The sequence below is a fragment of the Orcinus orca genome, chromosome 9 (assembly GCF_937001465.1).
Source record: "Orcinus orca chromosome 9, mOrcOrc1.1, whole genome shotgun sequence".
In the NCBI taxonomy this organism is placed as follows: domain Eukaryota; kingdom Metazoa; phylum Chordata; class Mammalia; order Artiodactyla; family Delphinidae; genus Orcinus; species Orcinus orca.
Genome location: NC_064567.1, coordinates 50,524,701 through 50,548,212, shown reverse-complemented (window position 1 = coordinate 50,548,212; position 23,512 = coordinate 50,524,701). Strand labels below are relative to the sequence as shown.

General features: G+C 43.5%; 1 protein-coding gene and 1 long non-coding RNA gene across 9 annotated transcripts in view; both read right to left on the bottom strand.

The window, feature by feature from the left end:
* Positions 1–16,150, bottom strand: part of OSBPL3 (oxysterol binding protein like 3) — a 206,296-nt gene extending 190,146 nt beyond the window's left edge. For all 6 annotated transcript variants that reach the window (XM_004265641.3, XM_033420562.2, XM_033420561.2 and 3 more), the window contains exon 1: positions 15,844–16,150. The gene's annotated coding sequence lies outside the window, so the exon portion shown is untranslated. The remainder of the gene's footprint in view (positions 1–15,843) is intronic.
* Positions 16,151–17,616: 1,466 nt separating this feature from the next.
* The window catches only part of LOC117199844 (uncharacterized), a 28,486-nt gene continuing 22,590 nt past the window's right edge, over positions 17,617–23,512 (bottom strand). Inside the window, exon 4 of one of the 3 annotated variants that reach the window (XR_007479199.1) lies at positions 17,617–17,883. This is a non-coding gene — a long non-coding RNA (uncharacterized LOC117199844). The remainder of the gene's footprint in view (positions 17,884–23,512) is intronic. The other 2 variants (XR_004481182.2, XR_007479198.1) reach the window with 2 other exon arrangements.

Below are 23,512 nucleotides of genomic sequence, written 5' to 3'. Positions count from 1 at the left end.
CCTCCACCAGGAAGCCTACACAACCCACTGAACCAACCTTACCCACTGGGGACAGACACCAAGAACAACAGGAACTACGAACCTGCAGCCTGTGAAAAGGAGACCCCAAACACAGTAAGTTAAACAAAATGAGAAGACAAAGAAACTCACAGCAGATGAAGGAGCAAGGTAAAAACCCACCAGACCAAACAGATGAAGAGGAAATAGGCAGTCTACCTGAAAAAGAATTCAGAATAATGATAGTAAAGATGATCCAAAATCTTGGAAATACAATGGAGAAAATAGAAGAAACGTTTAACAAGGACCTAGAAGAACTAAAGATGAAACAAGCAATGGTGAACAACATAATAAATGAAATTAAAAATTCTCTAGAAGGGATCAATAGCAGAATAACTAAGGCAGAAGAATGGATAAGTGACCTGGAAGATAAAATAGTGGAAATAACCACTGCAGAGCAGAATAAAGAAAAAAGAATGAAAAGAATTGAGGACAGTCTCAGAGACCTCTAGGACAATATTAATCTCACCAACATTCGAATTATAGGGGTCCCAGAAGAAGAAGAGAAAAAGAAAGGAACTGAGAAAATATTTGAAGAGATTATAGTTGAAAACTTCCCTAATATGGGAAAGGAAAGAGTTAATCAGGTCCAGGAAGCACAGAGAGTCCCATACACGATAAATCCAAGGAGAAACATGCCAAGGCACATATTAATCAAACTATCAAAAATTAAATACAAAGAAAAAATATTAAAAGCAGCAAGGGAACAACAACAAATAACATACAAGGGAATCCCCATAAAGTTAACAGCTGATCTTTCAGCAGAAACTCTGCAAGCCAGAAGGGAGTGGCAGGTCATATTTAAAGTGATGAATGGAAAAAACCTACAACCAAGATTACTCTACCCAGCAAGGATCTCATTCAGATTTGACAGAGAAATTAAAACCTTTACAGGCAAGCAAAAGCTAAGAGAATTCAGCACCACAAAACCAGCTTTACAACAATGTTAAGGGAACTTCTCTAGGCAAGAAACACAAGAGAAGTAAAAGACCTACAATAACAAACCCAAAACAATTAAGAAAATGGTAATAGGAACATACATATCAATAATTACCTTAAATGTAAATGGATTAAATGCTCCAACCAAAAGACATAGACTGGCTGAACGGATACAAAACCAAGACTCATATATATGCTGTCTACAAGATACCCACTTCAGACCTAGGGACACATACAGACTGAAAGTGAGGGGATGGAAAAAGAGATTCCATGCAAATGGAAAGCAAAAGAAAGCTGGAGTAGCAATTCTCATATCAGACATAATAGACTTTAAAACAAGGACTATTACAAGAGACAAAGCAGGACACTACATTATGATCAAGGGATCAAACCAAGAAGAAGGTATAACAATTGTAAATATTTATGCACCCAACATAGGAGCACCTCAATACATAAGGCAAATACTAACAGCCATAAAAGGGGAAATTGACAATAACACAATCATAGTAGGGGACTTTAACACCCCACTTTCACCAATGGACAGATCATCCAAAATGAAAATAAATAAGGAAACACAAGCTTTAAATGATACATTAAACAAGATGGACTTATTGATATTTATAGGACATTCCATGCAAAAACAACAGAATACACTTTCTTCTCAAGTGCTCATGGAACATTCTCCAGGATAGATCATATCTTGGGTCACAAATCAAGCCTTGGTAAATTTAAGAAAATTGAAATCGTATCAACTATCTTTTCTGACCACAACGCTATGAGACTAGATATCAATTACAGGAAAAAAATCTGTAAAAATTACAAACACATGGAGGCTAAACAATACACTACTTAATAACCAAGAGGTCACTGATGAAATCAGAGAGGAAATCAAAAAATACACAGAAACAAATGACAATGAAAATACGACGATGCAAACCTATGGGATGCAGCAAAAGCAGTTCTAAGAGGGAAGTTTATAGCAGTACAGTCCTACCTCAAGAAGCAAGAAACATCTCAAATAAACAACCTAACCTTACACCTAAAGCAATCAGAGAAAGAAGAACAAAAAAACCCCCCAAAGTTAGCAGAAATCATAAACATCAGATCAGAAATAAATGAAAAAGAAATGAAGGAAGCGATAGCAAAGATCAATAAAACTAAAAGCTGGTTCCTTGAGAAGATAAACAAAATTGATAAACCATTAGCCAGACTCATCAATAAAAAAAAAGGGAGGGCTTCCCTGGTGACTCAGTGGTTGAGAGTCGGCCTGCCGATGCAGGGGACACGGGTTCGTGCCCCGGTCCGGGAAGATCCCACATGCCGCGGAGCGGCTGCGCCCGTGAGCCATGGCCACTGAGCCTGCGCGTCCGGAGCCTGGGCTCCACAACGGGAGAGGCCACAACAGTGAGAGGCCCGCGTACTGCGAAAAAACAAAACAAAAAAAAAGGGAGAAGACTCAAATCAATAGAATTAGAAATGAAAAAGAAGTAACAACTGACACTGCAGAAACACAAAGCATCATGAGAGATTACTACAAGCAACTATATGACAATAAAATGGACAACATGGAAGAAATGGACAAATTTTTAGGAATGAACAACCTTCCGAGACTGAACCAGGAAGAAATAGAAAATAGGAACAGACTAATCACAAGCACTGAAATTGTAACTGTGATTTAAAATCTTCCAACAGAGAAAAGCCCAGGACCAGATGGCTTCACAGGCGAATTCTATCAAACATTTAGAGAAGACCTAACACCTATCCTTCTCAAATTCTTCCAAAATATAGCAGAGGGAGGGACACTCCCAAACTCATTCTATGAGGCCACCATCACCCTGATACTAAAACCAGACAAACATGTCACAAAAAAAGAAAACTACAGACCAATATCACTGATGAACATAGATGCAAAAATCCTCGACAAAATACTAGCAAACAGAATCCAACAGCACATTGAAAGGATCATACACCATGATCAAGTGGGGTTTATTCCAGGAATGCAAGGATTCTTCAATATACGCAAATCAATCAATGTGATACACCATATTAACAAACTGAAGGAGAAAAACCATATGATCATCTCAATAGATGCAGAGAAAGCCTTCAACAAAATTCAACACTCATTTATGATAAAAACCCTCCATAAAGTAGGCATAGAGGAAACTTACCTCAACATAATAAAGACCATATATGACAAACCAACAGCCAACATCGTCCTCAATGGTGAAAAACTGAAACCATTTCCACTAAGATCAGGAACAAGACAAGGTTGCCCACTATCATCACTGTTATTCAACATAGCTTTGGAAGTTTTAGCCACAGCAGTCAGAGAAGAAATTAAAGGAATCCAAATCGGAAAAGAAGAAGTAAAGCTGTCACTGTTTGCAGATTACATGATACTATACATAGAGAATCCTAAAGATGCTACCAGAAAACTACTAGAGCTAATCAATGAATTTGGTATAGTAGCAGGATACAAAATTAGCACAGAAAACTCTTGCATTCCTATATGGTAATGATGAAAAATCTGAAAGTGAAATTAAGAAAACACTCCCATTTACCATTACAACAAAAAGAATAATATTTCTAGGAATAAACCTACCTAAGGAGACAAAAGACCTGTATGCAGAAAATTATAAGACACTGATGAAAGAAACTAAAGATGATACAAATAGATGGAGAAATATACCATGTTCTTAGATTGAAAGAATCAACATTGTGAAAACGAGTATACTACCCAAAGCGACTTACAGATTCAGTGCAATCCCTATCAAACTACCACTGGCATTTTTCACAGAACTAGAACAAAAAATTTCACAATTTGTATGGAAACACAAAAGACCCTGAACAGCCAAAGCAATCTTGAGAAAGAAAAACGGAGCTGGAGGAATCAGGCTCCCTAACTTCAGAGTATACTACAAAGCTACAGTAAAAAAAAAAAAAAAAAAAAAAAAACTACAGTAATGAAGATAGTATGGTACTGGCACAAAAACAGAAATTTAGATCAATGGAACAGGATAGAAAGCCCAGAGATAAACCCATGCACATATGGTCACCTTATCTTTGATAAAGGAAGCAAGAATATACAATGGAGAAAAGACAGCCTCTTCGATAGGTGGTGCTGGGAAAACTGGACAGCTACATGTAAAAGTGTGAATTTAGAATACTCCCTAACATCATACACAAATATAAACTCAAAACGGATTAAAGACCTAAATGTAAGGCCAGACACTATCAAACTCTTAGAGGAAAACATAGGCTGAACACTCTATGACATAAATCACAGCAAGACCCTTTTTGACCCAGCTCCTAGAGAAATGGAAATAAAAACAAAAATAAACAAATGGGACCTGATGAAACTTAAAAGCTTTTGCACAGCAAAGGAAACCATAAACAAGACCAAAAGACAACCCTCAGAATGGGAGAAATATTTGCAAATGAAGCAACTGACAAAGGATTAATCTCCAAAATTTACAAGCAGCTCATGCAGCTCAATATCAAAAAAACAAACAACCCAATCCCAAAATGGGCAGAAGACCTAAATAGACATTTCTCCAAAGAAGATATACAGATTGCCAACAAATACATGAAAGAATGCTCAACATCACTAATCATTAGAGAAATGCAAATCAAAACTACAATGAGATATCACCTCACACCAGTCAGAATGGCCATCATCAAAAAATCTACGAACAGGGCTCCCCTGGTGGCGCAGTGGTTAAGAGTCCGCCTGCTGATTCAGGGGACACGGGTTCGTGCCCTGGTCCGGGAAGATCCCACATGCCGTGGAAAGGCTGGGCCCGTGAGCCATGACTACTGAGCCTGCGCGTCTGGAGCCTGTGCTCCGCAACGGGAGACGCCGCAACCGTTAGAGGACCGCATACCGAAAAAAAACTAAAAAAAAAAAACAATCTACAAACAATAAATGCTGCAGAGGGTGTGGAGAAAAGGGAACCCTCATACACTGTTGTGGGAATGTAAATTGATACAGCCACTATGGAGAACAGTATGGAGGTTCCTTAAAAAACTAAAAATAGGGCTTTCCTGGTGGCGCAGTGGCTTAGAGTCCGCCTGCCGATGCAGGGGACATGGGTTCGTGCCCCAGTCTGGGAAGATCCCACATGCCGCAGAGCGGCTAGGCCCGTGAGCCATGGCCACTGAGCCTGCGCGTCTGGAGCCTGTGCTCCGCAACGGGAGAGGCCACAAGAGTGAGAGGCCCACGTACCGCAAAAAAAAAAAAAAAAAAAAAAAAACAACTAAAAATAGAACTATCATACGACCCAGCAATCCCACTAATGGGCATACACCCTGAGAAAACCATAATTCAAAGAGAGTCATGTACCACAATGTTCGTTGCAGCTCTATTTACAATAGCCAGCACATGGAAGCCACCTAAGTGACCATCGACAGGTGAATGGATAAAGAAGATGTGGCACATATATACAATGGAATATTACTCAGCCATAAAAAGAAACGAAATCGAGTTATTTGTATTGAGGTGGATGGACCTAGAGTCTGTCATACAGAGTGAAGTGTGAAAAACACATACCGTATGCTAACACATATATATGGAATCTAAAAAAAAAAAATGGTCATGGAGAACCTATGGGCAAGACGGGAATAAAGACGCAGACCTACTAGAGAATGGACTTGAGAACACGGGGTGGGGGAAGGGTAAGCTGGGACAAAGTTAGAGAGTGGTAGTGTATATATGGACATATATACATTACCAAATGTAAAATAGATAGCTAGTGGGAAGCAGTCACATAGCACAGCGAGATCAGCTCGGTGCTTTGTGAGCACCTAGAGGGGTGGGATAGGGAGGGTGGGAGGGAGGGAGACGCAAGAGGGAAGAGATATGGGAACATACGTATATGTATAACTGATTCACTTTGTTATAAAGCAGAAACTGACACACCATTGTAAAGCAATTATATTCCAATAAAAATGTTAAGAAAAAAAAAATGCTACACCTTGGTTCATTCTGCATTCTCTACCTGGAGTGTCCTTTCACCTAACTCTCCATTCCCTTCCTTCGTCTCAATCCTACACGTCCTTCAAGGCTTGGCTCAGATGCCCCCTTCTCTGCAGAAGAGTCTCCCATGGCCTCTCTGTGCTCCCACCACACCTCAGCATCTTGTTTACAGCAAGTGTTACACCCCTCCTTGTCTCTCACATTGTGTGTTTATAACCGTCCCTCCCAGCTGGAGGGAATGTTCCTTGAGAGCAGGGGCTGTGGCTAATCCATTATTATTATACATAATAAATAGTATTTAATAAAATGAAAATGCCTTAGCCTAGTGGTTCTCAAACTTTAGTGAGCATCAGAATCACCCGAAGGGCTTGTAAAAACAGATAGCTGGGCTCTCCCCTCAGTTTCTGATTCAGTAGGTCTGCGGTGGGGCCCGAGAATTTGCGTTTCTAACATGTTCCCAGGTGATGCTGATCAGCAACTTGTGGACCCACACTTTGAAAACCACTGCCTCAGGCTACACCTCAAACCTCAAACTGCAAGCCTTTGAAAACGTGAACACAGTCACGTGTCCAAAAATCTCCTGCAGGAGGAAATCCTCTGGAGCTGGGTGTCCTTTACATACGTGTAGATTTCATCGTGTCCAAACAGTTCAGCCTAAGAAGGCAGTGATCAGCTCAAGGCCACAGAGGCAGAAGCACTTCCGGGGCTGGGTTCATCCTCTGATTCTCTGACTCCCACTTCTGTGCTCTCCACCACACAGAGGGGCCCTCTGGTCAATGACCCGACTACATCACAGCTCTGCCACCCAGCCCCTTCGTGACTGTGGGTAGACTACGTAAGCCCCCCCTAGGCTTGTGATAGTCTGGGGTTCTTTGAGTGGAAGCAAGAGAAAATATGCCGGCAACTGAAACAAACAAAAACATGTACTGGGAAAATATTAGTTTCAGGAAGTAAGGAGGGGCTGGAGGGGAAACACGGGCACAGCTTCATGGGACCTGGAGCCAGACTCTAACAATGCCGTGCGGACAAGAATGGTTGGGTCAGGACACACCCTTGGCAGCAGAATCTCCATGACCCTCGGCATTGGACCCAGATTCCAGCCAGAGGTAGCTGAGTGGTTTGGCTCCCAGGGCCACCCACAGCCGAGGAGAATGGGGCTCCTCGTTCCAGACCCTAAGGCAAGAAGTGATCCCTCAAATGGAAATCAGGAAGGGTAAATGGATGCTGGACAACCAAAGAGCAAGTAATTGCTCCCCAGCCTCTGTCCGGTCATTGGTAAACTGTTATGCTGACAGCCACCTCATACATTATTGGAAGATCTAATGAGATACTATAAGTACAGCACTAAACCTGGCACAGAGTAAGTGCTCCACAGTTACCTGCTGCCCTTGCTATTATTACTGTTCTTTGCAATTACCATCACCCCCTTTAAAGTCAGGATGGTTCCCCATTCCCTAAAGACCCCAACAAGCTCCAAAGGACACTTCAGTTAATTCTATAGAAATCTGCTTGAAGCAACTCTGAACCCATAAGAAAAACCCAAGTGGGTCTTCCCTGCATTCTTTGAGGTCAAGTACCCCTCGTCCACTTCATCTCAGGTGCTAGACAACAGAACTACACTCGAATTGGAGCCAGCAAGTTATTTTAAGCCACTTCCGTGGCCATGTTGGAGAACAGGTTGTTAGATCTCATTCGGTTTCAGTTACAAAGCTGGTAAGAACTCAACTTTGGATTCAGTTCCCAGCAGCAAATAAACACACCTGTGTGTATCATCACAGCAATTCAAAACCTCGGGAGAGGAATTAAACCCCTCCTCCTACTCAGTTCCACCTGGCCTCCGGCAATCGGCAGAAAGACACAGAAAGGGCAGGACTTCACTCCTGTCATCCCCCTCTGAGGATTCCCTTTCCTCCTCCTCCTTCAGACCATCAGCACCCTGAATCATGACCTACAGAAAAATGGAATTTTTCTCTCCAGGGTCCCAATTAAAATCCAGACTCATTCCCTTGGAGCTACAGATCCTCGCTGTAATTAACAAATTCTCTGTGACTGTTTACTATCTCCTTGAAGGGAGGTTCCACATCTGTCTCAGTCATCACCATATCTCCCCTGTACCCAGTCTGGTGTCTGGCACACAGTGCGTGCTCAACAAACACGCATTCAGTGTATGGACAAAGATCATACTGCATGCTTTGCTTCTAGAGAGGCATGTACTTCAAGTTTAATCATGTTTGTGAGATTAATAAAATATATTATTTAGCTTCTGCTTCTAAACATTTCAGATCACTGCCCACCACAAATGATTCGGAGAGGGATATTTGTTTCATAAGACTTAAAGTATAAATTTCTTGTATTACAGCATTTGATATCAAGATAGAAAAAAAGTAAGGGAATCTTTCACAGTACTATCTTTTAATACACAAGTGGAGAAATGTTATATTGAGAAGTGTTTGACCTGCACAACATTAAAAACAAACAGATTTTAATATTTTAACCATAGAGAGTAAACAAAAGAGTAAACTTGATTGTATACTGGCAGTCACAGATCCTCTGATGGTCTCTTTTTGGGGTCCTCTCTGCAATTTAATTCTGTTCTGCTTTATATTCAAGCTACTTTTCAATTCAGGTCCACTGTCTCACGATCTCAGAAATCACAGATGGGGAAGAATATCCTCTGGGGTTGTCCATCTAGCTTTACACCCCCTCAGAGAGCTGGGTTTATTACCTCGGCTATTCTTTTGTGAGTAAATACAGACACCTAGACAGCGACAGAATGCTCATCTAAAGAAATTTTATATGAAAGCAATTTGTTTCTCAGCTTTAAACCCACACATTATCATTATTATTTAAGAATCATTTTCCACTCATATTCTAGGGGTCTTGGGGTGTCTAGAAACAATCATATTCTGGCTCCCAAACAAACAGATTTAAGCAGAGTGATTATAAAGCAAGTCCAGCGAAAATTCAATTTCAGGGTATAAACAGTGCAACTAAGAACAATAAAATTACCAATGCACTTTCCATATTTTTTCTAAGATGAAGGAAATATTTCATCAACTCCAAAACAAAAGAATCAGACAAATAACTAAAGGAGCACTTCTTCTACTCCTTCATGTTGCTATTCCGTTTATGATAAAAGAATTTTTAAATTTTCACATAGATGAAGTAAGCCCAGGAATGACATTGGAAGGCTACAGTCTGCCTGCTATAAGCTTCTACAAAGAATCATCTTGGAACAAATTAATATTTTTCAATCTTTTCATATAAGGGGACTTCTTTGTGAAAATATTTTGCTCCAGACTTTTAAGAAATTCAGATATCTTTCATTTTTAACTTACTATGAAAAAGTTCAAACGTATACAAAACTGTACAGCAGCACTGTCCAAGAGAAATGTAATATGAACCATATAAGCAATTTTAAGTTTTTAAGTCGCCAATTACAGAGTAAAAGAAAACAGGTGAAATTAGTTTTAATTATGTATTATAGTAATCCAAAATGTTACCATTTCAGCATGTAAGCAAACAATAAAAAATTATTGAGATAATTTTACATCCTTTTTCGAACGAACTCTTGGAAACTCAGTGTGTATTTCATACCTACAGTACAGCTCACCAAGAATTAGCCACACCTCAAGTGCACCACCGCCACATGTAGCCAATGGCTGCCCCAGGGGCCAGCAGAGATGGGGAAAAGCATTAAAAAGCCCGTGAACTCACCACTCCGCTTCAGTCAACTCACACACAGCCTGGTTTCCTCTATTCTCCCTCTCCACCCCCAGGATATTTTAAAGCAAATCCTAAAAATAGTACCATTTCATCCATGTTCAAATTTCCTTGATTGTCTCCTAATATTTTTTTTTAACAGTGGATTTGTTCAAATCGGGATCTAATCAATCAACTATGAGGATCTCTTTTTAATGGCAATGTTTTTTGATGACAGCTGCATAACAGGAGCTATACTTTTAGTAAAATGCTTTATTCACTCAGATGTTTATTACACATCTGTCTTGTGCCAGGTACTGTTATAGCCCCAAGACACAGCAGTGAGCGAGACTCAAAGGAACTTCCGGTTTAACTCCTGCCTGCACAGTCGGATTGTTTGGGGAAGGTTTAAAAAAAAAATTCCAGTTCCATCTGCCAAATGGATAAATAAAGCGTGGTCTATACAAACAACAGGTTGTTATTAGGCAATAAAAAGGAATGAAGCACTGATTCATGCTACAACAGGGGTGAACCCAACTATAACATGCTAAGTGAAAGAAGCCAGACACAAAAGCATGATTCCATTTTCCTGAAATGTCCAGAACAGGCAAATACGTACACACTAAAGTAGACCAGTGGTTGCAAGGTGAGTAGGGAAACTGCTCACAGGCGTAGATTTCTTTTGGCAGTAATAAAATGTTCTAAAATTAATTACAACATGACAGTTGCACAACTGTGAATATACTGAAGACCATTAAATTGTATACTTTAAATGGGTGAATTGTATGAAATGTGAGTTATAACTCAATAAAGCTTTTACAAAAAAAAAATAAGTAACTGGATAAAGTATGTTACATTCACACAATGGAATACTATCCAGCTGTAACACAGAATGAGAAAATGTCTTTAAAAAAAATTCCATGGGCTTCCCTGGTGGCGCAGTGGTTGAGAGTCCGCCTGCCGATGCAGGGGACACGGGTTCTTGCCCCGGTCCGGGAAGATCCCACATGCCGCGGAGCGGCTGGGCCCGTGAGCCATGACCGCTGAGCCTGCGCGTCCGGAGCCTGTGCTCCACAATGGGAGAGGCCACAACAGTGAAAGGCCTGCATACAGAAAAAAAAAAAAAAAAAAAAAAATTCCAGGGACCAGCCCTCTTCACCCCATGCCACTTGATTCAGAAACTTTGCGAGTTGGGCCTAGGTAGGGAAAAGCTTTTTAGATCCCTAAGTGATTCTAATGTAAGCCAAATGAGAGTCAGTTGTTCCATGGAAGATTCAGTCAAGTGACCAGCAGTTACACAACGGTACGATAACTGCTCCCTCCAAAACATATAGGCACAGAGTGCCATGCATGTTTTCCAACTTCAACTTGGAGGCAGCAGAGGAAGTCTTCCTATAAGTGACATTCAGGCTGAAATGTGATGGATGAGTGGGAACCAGCCAGGTGAACATGGGTGTAAAGAGGACATAACTTCATGCGGAAACTGGGAGGCCAGAATACATTATTCATGGCCCTGGCGATATAGGTGGGGAGCTGAATTTAGTTCAGTGTGACTAGAACACACAGAATGAAGTGATGAGCTATGAGCCAGAGGTGATTCATAGAAGATCTAGTAAGTCAGGTTTAAAAATGAGAAATATTCATTGATCGATAAAACATGGATGAAAATTTAGTTTCGATTCCATAAGTTTTAATATACTTTTAATAACAACTTTACCATATATATGAAAAAATCGTGTATATAAGATGCAAGATATTTACCCTACAGAAAATGCTTGTTTATTTTTATGGGTTTGAGATCTCCTTACAATATCTGCAAGGTGAAAACAACCAGAATAAGTGCTTTTCGTGGATTTAAATTATTAGGATTTCTATTGCTTCATCATAAATTGATGAAGGTATTACAGTATTGTGGATCAAAAAGTAGAAAACAAAATGCCACATTCCAATTACTTTTTTCACAACATATAACCACATACAGTTGTTTCTACTCTCTTTTTAATTGTGTACCTACTATGGATAGCATACGAGGCTTAGCGATGTGCGGATACAAACAGAAGGAATAGATACTAGTCCTGCCTTCAAGGCATCTACAATGTAGTAAGGGAGCTAATACATTTGAATAAATAACTAAGCCAGGAGGCACTGGGGTGGAGGAATGTGTGGGGTGGGTATGAAAGAAAGTGCTGAAGAGTGTGTGTGTTTTAATGCTATGAGAGACTGAGTTCAGAGAGATGATTCTGGCAGAACTGGTTTATGAGTTCAGCCTTGAAAGACCTGGGGTTTCACAGGTAGAGGCAATGAAAGAGCTTTCTAGGCAACAGCAGTATAAGGCAAAATGCCCTGTTGCTGAATACAGTTCAGGCTGGGGAACAATGGGTGAAGGCAGACACTGAGGCCAGGCTGCCGGATCCTGACTTTAGGCTAAGGGGTCTACCTTAAATGGGGAGAGAAAGGACCAGGGGTTTGAGTCTCAACTCCACCTTGTATTAGTTGTAAAGTAGTTACAAACTTAACTTCTCCTGGTCTCATCCAGAGATTGGGGGTATAATAACAGTGCCTGCTTTGCTGTTGCTCTGAGGATTAAACACAATTTTAAATCCACGTAAGGTACTCATGACCGTACCTGGCACAAGAAGGTCAACAGCTACTGCTGCTGTTATTAATATTATAATTATTATTAACTATATAAGCCACTCAAGAATTTTTAGCAATATAATGACAGGATCTAGAGAATTTACCTGACTATGATATGAAGGCAGGGCTGAGGGAGACAATGTAAGCTATGTTAGGACAGAGTAGAGAAGTCCCTAAGACTCTGAGCTAAGATGCTGCAGGGGCAACTGGAAGGCATGGATGTGAAAGACAAGAGGGAGGAGAGATACGAGCTGGGGTGAGTATAAACATGGTCTAAACAGTAGTGACTGGGAAGTTAAGAAGGACATTTCCAGAGAAGGGGGATAAAAGCTGACGAATAAGATATAGACAGGAGGGACTTCCCTGGTGGTGCAGTGGTTAAGAATCCACCTGCCAATGCAGGGGACACGGGTTCGAGCCCTGGTCTGAGAAGATCCCACATGCCACGGAGCAACTAAGCCCATGTGCCACAACTACTGAGCCTGAGCTCTAGAGCCCATGAGCCACAACTACTGAGCCTGCGTGCCTAGAGCCCATGCTCCACAACAAGAGAAGCCACGACAGTGAGAAGCCCACACACTGCAATGAAGAGTAGCCCCCGCTCGCCGCAACCAGAGAAAGCCCGCGCGCAGCAACGAAGACCCAACAGAGCCAAAAAAATAATTAATTAATTAATTAATTAATTATTTAAAAAGATGTAGACAGGAAAGGAATTCACAGGCAACTATAAACAACTCTCAGTTCTGAAGCCTCCTTCAACTTAACAGCCTCCATGTTCCTCAGTGCCCTAAAGTTCCATCATTTCTGTGGGCGTTCTGGGTCGAAGGATTCTCCAACCCTCCCTGGAGTACTCTTTTTCTTTTTATAAATTTATTTATTTATTTATATTTATTTTTGGCTGCACTGGGTCTTCGTTGCTGCACGGGGCTTTCTCTAGTTGTGGTGAGCGGGGGCTACTCTTCATTGCGGTGGCTTCTCTTGTTGCGGAGCATGGGCTCTAGGCACACAGGCTTCAGTAGCTGTGGCATGTGGGCTCAGTAGTTGTGGCATGTGGGCTCAGTAGTTGTGGCTTGCAGGCTCTAGAGCACGGGCTCAGTAGTTGTGGCTCACAGGATCTAGAGCGCAGGCTCAGTAGTTGTGGCACACAGGCTTAGGTGCTCCACGGCATGTGGGATCTTCCCAGACCAGGGCTCGAACCCGTGTCCCTTGCATTGGCAGGTGGATTCTTAAGCACTGCATCACCAAGGAAGTCCTGGAGAACTCTTTAAATGGAATTAACAATTAAGAAAATATAGTACTGCCAAGAGGCACAGTATAAATGAAACCGTGGATTATCCAGGTCATCATGCAAGGAAAAACATTATACTACCCCTAAAACTGGAATGAAGTAGAAGAAAAAAGGGATCTCTAATTTCTTCCCATCCTCTATTTTGCCATTAGCTCTTCAGGTGGTAACCATGACATACTTAGCTAACTTCTTGCTCTCAGTTTTACTACAAGAGAACAAAGAGTCGAAATGTAGTTATTTTGCCAAAAGGTTGCTGCAGAAGCTTTTGGAACTAGTAGTGGTTTCTAACTCTCCATTCTACATATGGGAACAGAGGTACTAGCTGGTCTTCCAGTACTTTCCTTAAGAGGCAGAAAACATTACTGTGTTCAGAGTTCATTTACCACAGTGGGTAAAACCCATCAGATTTCTCTTTAGATTTAGGTGAAAGTAAATTTAAATCCAGGTGAAAGGAGAACTTCCTTTCCTCCTACATTAAATGTGCCTCATCTACCAGGCCCACAAACCATAAACTCATCCACAAATATCAATGGCAGTAAGAGTCTCAACAATTCAGAAAATAGTACAACTAGACTCTTACTGGCAGTGGAAAGTTTATAGCTCAGCCTCAGGTGGTTTTCATATGCTGTAACATTGAACTCTATCATAATGAGTTAACATCTAATTAAATAGTGGGAGCAGGAGAAATTTCAGTCTAGTGGAAGGAGCTAAAGATTTATACTCAGAAAGACTATTAGTAAAAATCTAATTCAGCAATCTACTACTGACCCTGGGCAGATTCCCAAACCTAGGCTGCAGTTTCTTCATCTATAAAATGGAGATAACCTCACAGCACTGCCATCAAGATGGCGAAGATGAAAGAATACAGCCTATGGCAGCCTGGTAGTATCTGGTTTACAGCATAATTATTAGGCTATTATTGAAACTAAATCTCAGTAATGATAAAATCTTTTGGTTAAGCAATAGCTTTTGTTATAAATAAAGCTAAATGTCTACTGGCTGTAATGGTGGAAACCACATTTTAGTTTCTTGGAAGCAGCCCAGCACAATAGACAGAAAATGAGCTGGAATTCTAGTTCTGTCAGGATAATCTTGGGAAAACTGGTTAACCTGCTGGAGCCTCAATTTCCCATCTAGTTAGAAATACCTAGCTAATAAGACTATATACCAAACAGGGTGGTGTGCTAGTATGTTGGTGGAGGGAATGGTCATTTAGCTTGGGTGCGTTTCAGCCCAGGCCTGCCTAGTTGGTCTCCTTGGGCCAGAAGGGGGGCCTCACCTTGAATGATGTTTGGAGGTAGAGTGTGGGTGCTCAAAAGTTAGACCTACACCTTTACCTGTCTATGGATGGATCTGTTTTGCAGCTGCAGCTTAAAACATTTCTAGATGCCCTCATCCCAGTACTCAAACTCTGAGGGTCAGGGCAACATTGTTGGGGGGGGGGGGGCCGTTGGTCAGATGCACCTCAGCGCAATCCCCAGACACATCGAAAGCGACAACTTCACAGCTCCCCTCATCTTAGAGTCCTGACTATAGAAGAGACTGGTAGTTCGTGAGACGGAGGAGGGAGAGTACAAATGTGCGTAAGGTGGCTGGCAAGCTGCATTACCGAAAGAGGGAGGCGCGCCCTGACCTAAGAAGTATCTGGACGATCTAGAACAATGCCCATTAGTGACTCCAGAAGCTGCAAACGCTTCCCAGGCTGCTGGGAAGCCCGAAGGGACAAGTGCCCTCAGACCGCAGCCTGGGTGCCGGAGACTGGAGCAGGCCGGGCGCGGGGAGGCGGGCGAGCCCGGAGCCTGCAAGGCCAGCGCCTCCCAGGTGCCCCCGGCGCGCCCCAGCCCGCGGATGTGGTGAAGCCTCGCGCTCGGCCCAATCAAGCTGGTTTCCTGTGCCTCCCGCCCCGGCGCCGCGCCTCCCGGCTGCCCAGAACAACGCTCGGAGCCGCATCCTCCGGTGCCCCGACCCAGGCTCGGCGCCTTCTCGCCGTCAATCCCGGCCAAACCGTGCCTCTCAGGAGAGCACTCCAGGGCGGGCAGCACTCGGGCCCTAACTCCCGGGAGGCCGGCACCGAGGGCGACTCGGGGCTGCCCCCACTGACCGGTTGTTCCTCGGCGACAGGAGGCAGACTCCAGGCTTGCTGAGACCGGCGGCACCCCCCATACCGCAGCCCTTCCGAGCCCGCGCCACGGCCCGGGGCCCCACCACACCCCAGCGCCATCCTGGCGGGCATCCCGACTCTAACCTGCACGCTCTGCCGCCGCGGACGCCGCCTAGCTCCGGGGGTCGTCCACACACGCGGGAGGAGGCAAACCCGGCTTCTTCGGTCCCCCAGCAACCCACAGCTGATAGTTCCCTCACCAGCCGCAGGAGACAGGGGCGGGGAGGGCTACTCGCCTACGGCCCCCCGGGTCAGAACCTGCGCCGCGCACTGGCCGCCTGGCTCTCGGCTCCCCTTGTTCCGCCCGGCTCGCGTGCGCTGCTATCGCTCACCCAGTTCCCAGTACTTTGCCCAGAACTTCTCCGCGCGCGCCTCCAGGCGATTAGCTGGAGTGGGGAGCTAGGGGCGTGAGCAAGGAGGAGGAGCCAGAGCCCGCTCTGGGGCGGGGCCACGTGGGGAGGGCGGGAGGGACGGCAGAGTGACCCACACTCCCACCAACCAGGAGTCGTCTCCGGGGAAGGAGGTGGGGCCATGCACCTGGAAAAAGCACCGATTCCATGACGCAGTCAGGGGAGGTGGGAAGCCGAGTTCCCGACGGGTGCGAGGGGTGGAGGGAGGTGAGAGTTGCCTTTGGGCGGGTGTAGGAGTTCCCGGCGGCCCAGCGCGCTGTATGCGTGCCCTTGACACTCAGTAAATGTTCGTGGAGCGGCGTTTCCGGGCCAGGGAGGGAGGAAGAAGAGAGGGCGGCGCGTGAGAGGCTAATTAAAGGACACGGTTTCAGAGGACACACTGGGCGAACAGGCAAAGAGGATTCGACCTCTTGAGGAACTCAGACCGAGGCAAAGGGATAGAGAAAGGAAAAAATCACGTGGAGAAGGGAGGATTGCAGGCACGGGATGACGAAGGACAGAATCCCCATGGGATCCGGCGGGAGGCTGTGACCCCGACATCCAGAGGCAGTGATGCAGATTGGTGCCGGGTCCCAGGAGGAGACATGAGGGGAGCGTGGTTGTTTATTGTACGCAGTTCATGTGCGAAGGGGAGGGGAGAGAAAGCATCACAGTTACAATTAAAATGCAGGAGCTCCATGATAGACGAGAAAACCCACCCTAAAGCTCCTAAACCGGGGAGCTACCACAGACGTATCGGAAAGAGCGTTCCAGGCAGAGGGAGCGGCAAATGCAAGGTGTGTAACCTCGCTGAAGATCCTTCTAACCTACCTCACCGAGCTAGACCTTGAGTGTGGCTCTCTAGGCGTGCTGCCTGTCACAGTGTAGGGGCTCCAGAATATTAAATTCCAGTGCCGCCCACCACCTGCGGCACTCGACACATTTCCAGCCTCCTAGACGACCCCAAATAAGGTTTCTGAGGTTCTTGCCGGAGCCACGCTATCCGCATTTCATTCTTCGCGCTCGGTTCTCCGCTTTCTGGGGTCGCGGAATGTCTGGGATTGTCTGTCTTGGACCTGGCAGGCGACGAGCGAGGGCGGGAGGACCCCGACAAGCTGCCGAACAAACCCACCGTTATGCTGCCCGCGCTGGCACTCGGAAAACCTTATTGGAGAAGATTTAAAATCCAGTGATTTGGAGGTTCTTAAATCATCCCCCTGCACCCGACCAACGCCCGGCGGATGAAAGCTTCTGGCAGGCGCCCGGACCATTCATTCTGAACTCATGGAGTCACCCTGCCCACGCCCGTTGTTTTCCAGCCCTCCTTCCGTTTTTCGGTAATTCCTCTCAGAAGGAGAAGCTCAATTCCCCCCCCGCGACCCCCCCCCCGCTTCAAGCTCTTTTATTTCTCTTTATTTCTTTAACTTTCTCCATCACCCACCGTCACCCTGTTTCATGAGCATTGCTTTTTCTGCGGGAGACAAGTCTTAAATCCGAAAGGAAGTTATTTGTATAGGGCTTTATTGTTGAAACTACCATCCCGTTCTTCGCTTTTTCTTCAATTTCTTCCAAATAACCAAGTGTGTATTTTTTTTTCTATTTGTACTTGAGGCAGTTAATTGGACAGCATGAGAATTATTCATATCGTGTCTTGCTTCCAAGAAAAAGAGGAATCTTACTGTGTCTTTTCAGTTTCATTTCCTCTTCCTAAATAAGCTTCCAGGCTCACCAGCTCCTAAAAACAAAAGGGAAAAAATTAAAGTTGAATACAACACAGAGCTAATTATTCTTGAAAAAGATTGTTATGTCCTAAAATTAGCTTTCTCTTCAGAGTTTTATTTTAAAGCAAGGATCTGAATGTCTACTCCAGCGAGATCAGTGGTTCTATAGTAAGAGCTTCTAAAGACCCTCTTGGAACTGTTGGAACAAATACTTCTTATCTTTAGAGAAACACACACCACGGTGGAGATTGTTCACACTTGGCTGAATGTTCCTAGCTTCTGAAATTCGTAATAGGTGAGTAGGTGTTAAAAGAGTTGACGTGTTTTCATAGTAGAGGAAGATGATGATAAAGGAGTTTAATGGAGGCCTCTAGAATCTGACTACCTGGGTTCCTGTCTTATGATGACCACTTCTTGATTCTGAGAGCACCTTCCTTTTTCTGCAAAAGAGAGGCAGTAATTGTATGTATTGGGCTCCAGGAAGAGTTTCATCCTCAGTCTGAAAAATGACTTTCACATGGCTTAACTCAGAGTTCTCAGTCTCAGCACTACTGACATTTGGGGCCAAATACTTCTTTGTTGTGGGGTGCTGTACTGTGTGGTTAGCAGCATCTCTGGCCTCTACCCACTAAATTCAAGGAACCCCCTCTCCTCCCACAACCAAAAATTTTGCCAGATGTCCCCTGGAGGGCAAAACCACTCCTGGCTGAGTACCATTAGCCTAGCACATAGTAAGTGCCCACAGATTAGGAGGCAGTATAAGGAAGTGCTTAAAGATATGGATTTCCAGGATGTAAACCTCAGGCAAATTTTGCTCCCATAAACCTCATCTTCAAAACAGGAATCATAATAATGCTAACTTCTTAAGACTGGCTAAGGATTAGATGAATGTGTGCATATAAAAGCAATTTGGATAATGCCTGGAATATGGTAAACTTAAGACATGAGCTTCTATTCTCATTTTCTTCCTGTGGAGTGAAGGCATTGGACTAGATCAGAGATGACATGGCTTATTTACTGATACTCCCCTCCCTGCCTCATGCCAGACATCACAATGAAGTCAAGGCTGTCGCTTCCGCTTAGCCTAAATAAGGTAAATAAGCCCTCAGAATCCTTCTCAACACAATGTTTTAGGAAGCAGCTACTGATAGAGCAAGGTCAGCAGGTGATTCAGGTGATGCTGAATCACCATGCTGAAGCTACATAAACTTCAAGCCATTTTAAGAATAGGATCTTAAATCGTCATAAGATTAGAGCATCAATCTTCTTGAATGGTGACTACAAGACAAATGTGATGAGAAGGAATTATCACCTCATCAATGCCTTTTATGAAGGAAGGGGAGAGAGTTCCAGTATCTTGACTATAATCATACAGCCTATGAGTGATTAGAGGTTGGGTCTCCTACCCTCTTAAAGTGTTCCCTTTTGCCACTGCTACCACTTGTGGAGCAAACACTTGTCTGAAGCGGTGATGTAAACCGCCATCCTGTATACCCTTAATTCATTTTTGTTCTCCTTTGCTTTTATCTGGAAAATGGATCAAAGTATTTAGTTGCATAGGAACACCTTGTAAGCATTCTCTCAAAAGTGTTAGTCCTCATGACTGAGGAATGCACATGAATTCACCAATTCCTTCATTAAATAGAGAGAGACTCCTCCTTTATGTAAGGGATCATTGAGAGCCGGCATTTTAAGAGATCCAAAGTTGAATCAGTGGGTGTCCCTGCCCTCAACCTTTTTACAGTTTCATATATTGGGCAGACCAGACATGGATATAAATAACTACAATACAAGCTAAAAAACAGAAAATGTCCTAAGAGAGGTACCAAAAGTGTGTTCAGAGAAGGGAGAAATTATTTTGGGAATTAGGAGCAGAGAGTCACTTCTGCGTGTCTTTGTTGACATTTTTAACTTTTCAATCAAAAATTATTATTTATTACAATCAAGTTGCAACATCATTAGGCTTCCTCAATCAGACACAGCTCCTGCTTAGTTTAAGTGGAAACTATCAGTGCAACTAAAGGTCACAGTTCATTCTAACAGTCATTTTTTATCAGATATTTAAAATTTCTGGAATGTTCTAGAGGAAAATTGCTCAACTTTAGTGACAACAGACTGACTTTATTCCAAGCATTGACAGAACCAGTTTTTAGCACATTATACTGTGGGAGCATAAGGCATACATATACCTTATACATAAGGTATATATTTTATAAAAAAGGAACAAAAAGATTAAGGCACAAATCAGGGTGATGCTTCTACAAGGCAAGGAACAGTAGAGATTGCCAGCAAACCACCAGAAGCGAGGAGACAGACATGAAACAGACTCTTCCTCACAGCTCTCGGCAGGAATCAACCCTGCCAACATAGTGATCTTGGATGTCTAGCCTCCAGAATCGTGAAACCATAAATTTTTGTTATTTAAGTCATTCTGTTCGTGGTAATTTGTTATAATAGCTCTAGCAAACTAACAGAACCAGTCGTTCAATTCAACAAGGTGCCCAGAGCACTGACAAGGCAGAGAAGAGGATTAGGTGCAGTGTGGGTGAAGAAGTGCTGTGCAGGAGCTTACCCTCTAGTAGGGGAGGCAGATGTGGACACGGCGTGCAAAGTGGGCTAGTAGGCACCCCCCGGAACTCTACCAACTTCGCTATATGTGTTTTCCAAAGGACCCCTCCCTCCACCCAAAAGTGATCTATAAATAGTTTATACTGTTAGCTTTTTTTTTTTTTTTTTGTGGTACGCGGGCCTCTCACTGTTGCGGCCTCTCCCGTTGCGGAGCACAGGCTCCAGACGCGCAGGCTCAGCGGCCATGGCTCATAGGCCCAGCCGCTCGGTGGCATGTGGGATCTTCCCAGACCGGGACACAAACCCGTGTCCCCTGCATCGGCAGGCGGACTCCGAACCACTGCGCCACCAGGGAAGCCCCATATGCTGTTAGCTTTAACTTTAAAAAACAACCAACCAACCAAACCAAAACAAACCTTAGTAAGAATAATAATCAAATTGCCTAAGGTTCTAAACCCATTAATAATATAGATGACCACCAACACATCCCAAGGCTCTGCACCTGTGCAATGTCTCCTTGGCTCTCAAAGAAACTCTGCAAGGTGGGCTCTGTTTCATCCTCACTTTTCAGATTAGGATACTGGGGTTCAGAAGTTTCACTTCTTCTTCCTCATTACTTGGCTTGTATGAAGCAGAACCGAGTATGACTCAAACAAACTAACTCTTGACAGTGTTCCTCCAAGTTGGTCTGTGGACCACACCATCAGAATCACCTTAGTCACTTGTTAAAATGAAGAGTTTGGGGCCCAACCCCAGAATTACTGAATGAATTAATCTCTGCTTCTGAGAAATATTTTTTGTTTTTCATTTGTTTAAACAAATTCTGGTGATTCTGATTGAGAGGAACTACTAATGCAGCAAATAAACTCTGCTGCCTTTTAAGAGTTTCTCAGCACTTTAGCCTGTTAGAATCAGCTGAGTAGTTTTTAAAACTCCCATTTTTCCCCTTCCCAACTGAATCAGAACCCACAGAAGTTTTCATTTATAAAAACTGCCGAGGATTTGAATGGACAGCCAGCATTGAGAACTGCTGGTAGGGCACCCATGCTTTTAACCCAAAATATTGAGCTCTGTTTTAAAACCAAAAGACAAACCTAAACAACAGCAACCAACAAACTTTCAATAGCTAAAGCTTTAAGCCATCTGAAGGTACAAAGAGGATTATGATGGAAGAAGGGGAACAATGAAATCAGTGGGCACCTGATGGGGGCGTCAGTAAAAGTCAAGTGGTAACTACTAATAGATTAAAAGACAAAAAAAAAAAAAAAAAAAGAGCAAAAGAGGGAAACATGACAAGATATACTGATTTCACTTTAATCAACCTCTGGAAATAATATGTGATTATTGTTTTTTTTAAACAAAAACCTTGTTTAAATTCCTTTTTAAAATGAGGAATCAAATGGTATTTATGAGTGATGTCATGTCGTGGAATGACTGTAGGCTTTAGAGCCAGAAAGACCCTGGGTTTAAATCAGTGCTTCTCCACCTGGTGCAAGACACCATTTTTGGTTCCCTGGGGACACTGGATGATGTCCAGAGACACTGTGGTTGTCACAGCTGGGATTGGGAGAGAGCAGAGCCCAGGGATGCTGCTAAACATCCTTCAATGCACAGACAGCCACCACAACAGAGTTATTTGGTCCACAGCATCAGTAGTGCTGAGGTTGAGAAACCCTGGTTTAAACGTTAGTTGCATCATCAACTAAACACACGCCATTGAGCTTAACCCCTCTGAACAGCACTCAGTCTTCCCATATGAAAAATGGGGAGAATAAAACCTATGGCACAGAATTAATATCTAAAACACTTAAGAAGTGCTTACTGGGCTTCCCTGGTGGTGCAGTGGTTGAGAGTCCACATGCCGATGCAGGGGACACGGGTTCGTGACCCGGTCCGGGAGGATCCCACGTGCTGCGGAGCGGCTGGGCCCATGGGCCATGGCTGCTGAGCCTGCGTGTCCGGAGCCTGTGCTCCGCGATGGGAGAGGCCACAACAGTGAGAGGCCCGCGTACCGCAAAAAAAAAAAAAAGAAGTGCTTACTATGTGCCCAAGATATAGAAGTTGAAGTTCAGAGAAGTTGGTGACCAGCTCAAGTTTTCTACCTAATGAGTGGATGAGCAGGATTAGGATCTAGTCCCAATACGATCCTTTACATCAAAGGGCTTCCAAACCTCCAGTTTGGGGGGTGTAGGGCTCGCTCAGCCATTCATTGGATGGGTCTCTTGTACTCCCATAGCCTCCTTCCTAAGAACTGATCAGAATAATGTACACTGGTTGGCAACAATTTGTTCATCTGGATAAAGATGAGGTGCCAAAAAAAAAAAGAAGTGGGTAGCAAGGAGCCAAGAATGTAATAGAATGGATGTGATGTCCAAATATCTCCAGGGGGTTGTAATTGCAATCAGCGGATAATAGTCTTACTGGATGTAAATGGATAAACAATCTAACATTACTTTTCCAGGAACAAAACCCTGCTGTCCAGAATCATAGAGTCCCTACACCATACCCTTACTGTTGCCAAAACATGTAACTAAAGTGCTCTGGCTGGAGGCTTCTTACTCAAATGTGTTTCTTTAACAGAAAATGACAGCTCCATTAATATAAACACTGAAGGTCCCATCTTTTTGTGTGTGGACATATAGTTCCATTGCTTTACTGTCTTCAAACATACAATGCTTCTTTCTTTTCTTTTTTTTTGGCCATGCTGTGCGGCATGCAAGATCTTAGTTCCCAGACCAGGGATCAAACCCGTGCCCGCTACAATGGAAGCATGGAGTCTTAACCACTGGACCACCAGGGAAGTCCCTACAGCGCTTATTTCTAATCTTGAGAAAGATTTCATGAACATAAGGTATAAAATTCTAATTTAGGCATCAGGTACAGCTCTAACTCTGGACAAACTGACCAGTTTCCCTGGGTCCAGATTTACAGGCAGTAACATTCTCAGTTGTTAATAATAATAATAGTCAATTATTGCATGGATATTAAGTCCCATGTGCTTGACATATACCATTATTCCCATTTTACGGTTGGGAAAACTGAGGCTCAGAGAGGTCTAATGACTTGCCCAATGTC